This window comes from Dipodomys spectabilis, unplaced genomic scaffold, assembly GCF_019054845.1.
Source record: "Dipodomys spectabilis isolate Male_0828 unplaced genomic scaffold, ASM1905484v1 ptg000188l, whole genome shotgun sequence".
In the NCBI taxonomy this organism is placed as follows: domain Eukaryota; kingdom Metazoa; phylum Chordata; class Mammalia; order Rodentia; family Heteromyidae; genus Dipodomys; species Dipodomys spectabilis.
Window position 1 is genome coordinate 1,977,631 of NW_024870865.1, and position 5,052 is coordinate 1,982,682.

Sequence of the window (5,052 nt, forward strand, 5' to 3'; positions counted from 1 at the left end):
AAGCTAGCGCTCTACCACTTGAGCCACAGCACTACTTCTGGCTTTTTTTCTGCTTATATGGTGCTGAGGAATCGAACCCAGGGCCTCAGGCATGCAAGGCAAGTGCTCTACCACTGAGCCACCTTCCCAGCCCCCTCCTGTTTCTTTTCTGTCACAGTCTCTTCCTTTATAGAGCGAGGAGGGACAGTAAATGTGGCTTAGCACCCATAGCTAGAATGTCACAAGAATCCCAGAGACCTAGAGGTCGCTGAGATTTCTCCACTGCGAACATCTCCCCTGGGGAGGTGAGGGGGCGGCTAGCTCCCCACCTTCCTCGGGGGGCCTGCTCCTCTCTCCTCTCAGCAGACCCCCCCAATGAAACATATGTTGGGGCCCAGAGCTCTGGCAGGGGTCTCTAATTTTAGAGGCCATTAGCACGCAGGGCTTGGTGGGTGTTTCCCCTCCCAGTGGCCTCTGGTTTTACCAGGACTCACCCTCTGGTGGGGTAGATGGGCCATGTGGCCGTTGGCCCAGCCAGGAAGCCAGGTATCCCTGCAGGGGCAGCGGCAGCTCCAAGTCCCTTCCCCGGGCCAGGGCAGCCTGCAGCCAGACCTCACTACCTCTCAGCCGGGCGACCTCTGGCCTGCCCGAGACCCTGGGGCCTGAGACCTCGAGGATGCCCCCCACCCCCATCCCCAGGCCGCACAGCCAGGGCTCTGTGTTCTGGAGCAGCTGTGGGACAACATCTCCTTTTTTCTGACATTCTTTTTCATGAAAGCCAACAACAACAACAACAAAAGCGAAACTCCCAGGACGCATGCCACTTTCACGTCAGCTTCCCGCTCTGTAGAACTTGGCAAAGTTAGGACAGGCTGTGATCGCCCCCCCATCTTACCCTGTGTCTCCAGAGTCTGCACTTTCTCCCACACCACAGATTGGGAAGAACTCTTCTCACAGGTGGCGTGTTCCCGCATGTAAGGCACTCTTGTTAAGATTCTGCTGACTGCGGCTTCCAACCCCTCCAGTTGGACAGTGTTTCTGTACCGAGAGCCACCCTGTGGCCTCCCTAGGTCCTTTCACCAGCCCACACCGTGGCTGCAGTAGAAGTTCCGCCTCTGGCCACATGGGGGCGCCCACGCACCACCCAAGGTCCCATCCTGGCAGGACTTTTTATTTTCCCTCTGACTTTCCCTGAATTTCTTATCATTGCAGCAGCACTCTGCCCCAGCCCTCCCGTTCTGTTCTTTGGGGACTCATCCCTCTGCAGTTGCGACACCGGAGGGGGCCTCCGCGTGCTCCAGTATCACTAGGAGAGAGGGTGAGCCTAGTCACCACTCTGAATAACAGTGAATCACTGCCCGGCCTGTGCCTAGAATGTCCTGTTCTTGCCCAGAGGAGTGACTCACTCCAGAATGTGCCCTTGGACCGTGGGGTGAGTGCGCCCGAGAGGGGGTGGCGCCAGACTGCCAAAGGTTTCCTTTCTAGAAAACCACCTTGGAGAAGGCCAGCAGGAGACCTGGTCAGCTTTCCCTGTCTTCCTACGGTTAGGAAGGACAGAGCGGGACCACCCGTGGGGGGCGCTCCTTAGAGCAAAAAGCCGCACTTCCCATCCCGACGCAGCCACAGTCGGGTGTCAACTGTGCCAAATCCCTGATACCAAGGAATATTTATTGTTCCAGCGTAAGAGTGAATTTTGTATTTTTTTCATTAAAAAATGCTACTTACAATCCTCTCAACTACGCTGATAGGGAGTCTGCAAAGTGCCGCCCCTTGTACATCTCCATCTGTGGGGACGTGAGGACAGAGGCTGGGGGGCGGGGAGTGGGTGGACAGGTTCCAGCCCCTGCAGGGAGGTCTGGACTGTAGCCTTCTCTTCCACTGGCTTCCACCTCGGACCCTGCCGGTGGACCAAGGGCCGGGCAGCTGTGGCTTAAGCAAGGCTTAGCTGCGGAGACTGAGCGCTGCGTCCAGTGCGCTGCCTTGCTCAGTGCTTTCCCCAGCCCTGTGAGGCCGGGGTGGGGGCCCGGCTACTGCTGATCTGGAAACGGAGGCTCAGGTTAAGGATCTGCCAGGATCTGTACAGCCAGCCCGAGCAGTGACCGGAACTCAGATCCGTCACATTCAGAGCGGGGCTCCCAGAGGCCCTTGAGCTGCAGTGAGTTTAGCAGTCCCACTGGGAGGAGCACGTAGCACCCCGGAAGCATCTCCTTGGGGCCCCTTGCCAGCCAGCATGCCCTCCAGATACAACATTGCCATTTGGGGTGGGGAACGAAAGAATGGAGGGACTTTCTGGGTTCTTGCAATCAAAATCTGTTTCCAATCCGGTGGCAAATGTTTCTAACTGCAAAGTAAGTCGTGTCAGCTTCTTGGTTTTCCCCTGATGCTTATCTGCAGAAAATGCTTCCTTGTGCCCCCTCTCCACCCTCCATCTGGAGAACTAGAATAATCAGGGTGTCCTTCTTTTGGATTTGTATTTCAGAGTGGTCCCTCGGGGCTTGCTCCTGTCCCCTCTGCTTGCCGTCTTCCCTCCTTGCCTTGACTTCTGTTTTGAAATTGTGTCTGTCTGTGTGGGTCCTGGAGCTTGAATTCAGAGCAGCAGTGCTATCCCTTAGTTTTCACTGATGAGTCACAGCTCCACTTCCAGCTTTTGGGTTCATTGAAGTCTTAAGGACTTTCCCACCGGGCTGGCTTTGAACCGCCATCTCCAGAGTCGTGAGGAATCCAGGCCTGAGCCACTGGTGCTTAGCTCAACCCAACAATGCCCTCACTGGATGAGTTCAGTGGATTCACCCATGGATTAGGTCAGAACCCAGTCACTTCCCCAAAGCCCCTCAGCTGGCAGCCAGGCCTCTGGACAGGAGCCTGTAGGGGCCAAAAATGTACCATGCTTTTCATAGCAAGAAAAACTCCCCCTGTTTTTTATGGAAACTTAAAAGATGCCCAGGGTGAGGAGACACATGGAGAACAAATGCCTTTCTAAACCTTTTAAAACAGTTTTTTAAAGTGCTTTTTCTTTGTATATCAAATGTCACATCTATTTTGTAAACAATAAAATGGTTTTGCCAGAGTGCGGGCCTCTGGAGTGTGTTTGGGAGAGGGGTGTGGCCGGAGGTGGCCTGTATCCTTGGAAGGTAGGGAACACGGAGGGGACGTGGCGGGCTGGGCTGGACGGGGCTGGGCTGGACGGGGCCGGTGTACCTGGCAGGTGGCTGTGATCCAGCTACCCCAGGGGCTCCAGAGGCCGACTTTCTAGATCCCTAGCTACCTGAAAAGGCCCCCCGCTGTCTCCCCAGTCCGCTGAGTAGGTGAGGAGGTCACCCCAAAAGGGACATGTAGGAGTACCCCAGGGAAGTGTCAGAAGGGCATCTTTCAAAGCAACGAGTCCATCCAGAAGTGAGGAGCTCCAGAGATCACAGAGCTATGGGGCTGGAAACAAAGAGAGGGCGCACCTACCCTCCCCCCGCCCAAGCCTTCAGGGGGAGGAGGGGAAGACCCATTCAGTAAGCACTGGGGGCCGCAGTACATCCTGGGCTGTCCTTCCCCCACCCCACTTCCGGTTGGGAGGCCCCAGGGATGGAGCCATTCCTCAGAGCTGAGAGTTCTGCTGGCAAGTTCTGCTGGGCTCACTGTCTCCCCCCAAACTGGGGTCCCCACGGTGAGGGAACCCATCCACCTGGGGGGATCCTGCAATGCATTCTGGGAGGATCTGATGCAGGCTTAGTGTCAGGCTCGGGCGGCCATGGCCAGACTCCACAAGTTCAGCCACAGGCGTGGCTCCCGTGGCTCAAGTCACAGTGGCCCCACTGACTCTGGTGGGAGCAACCCTTGTCTCTTGGGACTCAGACTTGAGGCAGGAGCAACTCAGAGCTGGGAGCGGCATCTTAATCCCCTATTCCCCCCCCCCCAGGGGAGGAGGGCAGGGTCCCCAGGAGCTCCAGGATATGGGGGTCAGGGGTCTCCAGAACCCTTTCCAATGTGGCTGCAGGCCTTTCACGGTAACAGGTGCTTAAACAGTTAACACCTCTGGGCCTCATGGAGAGCACTAGATACTTTGTCAGTTCTTCGGGAAAGGTCTGGAGAAATGATGTCCTGTCCCAAGAGAAGGTGGTCCGAGGAGGGCCACTCAGGAGCGCCGTCTTTGTCCCAAGTCAGGATTCTATTAGGCCAGGGTGTCACAATCTAGCTAGCTGAACCAGAGCTCTGCACTTTGGTTTTCTTATTGCTTAACTGAAACCATCTCCTTAAGGAACTAATTTTTGAAAAGCAGAGACGGATGAAAGGACCGGAGGGGAAGAGCTGTGGAATCAACAGGAGCTGCTGGTAGAAGCAGGTGACTTGGGAGGCCCTCTGTGGCCTGGGGGTCAGCCCCAGGCCTGCCCAGCTGGCCCAGCCTGAGACGGCTGCAGACAGGCTTACTGAGTTTCGTGCTCATGTTCACTGTCATTTGCTGACTTACCCAGGATTCCTTTGGTTGCAAGAGACAGAAACTCCAAGTAGATTTTTTTAAGGGAATTCCCTGGCTCCTCTCTTTGGAGAGAGCAGGGTTGGAGAGGAGATGGCTCCAGCGAGGCTGGCTGGAGGAAATCAGCCACAACTTGAAGTTCAGTTCTTTACACCAGAGCTGCCAGATTTCGCAAATGCATCTCGAGGGGTGCCCAGTTAAAACAGAAATTTCAGATAAGGAAGAAATCCAATTTGACTATAAGTCAGTCAGTCCCAGGCAGGACTTGGGACACGCTTATACTAGAACATACTTGTGGTCTATTTGCTAAGAACTAGTTGTTGTTTATTGGAAGTCAGATGTACCCCCAGGGTCTTGTATCTCCTTTGGCAATCCTCCTGCTGTCCATGGACTGCCTTTTCCCGGAAGGAAAGATGGCTGTGAGCAGCTTCCCACATCCCCCACGGCCCTAGACTCTGGGGGAAGAGGAGCAGCAGCGCCCAGCTCTGCCTGCGTGTCCTGGAGGAGCCCATGGGTCCAGCTGGTCTCCATGCGGGAAGCATCAGGAGATGCCCGGGCGGCGTTGTCACTTCCTTCCTCCCCAGCTCCTCCTCACCCCGCTGATTCTTGGG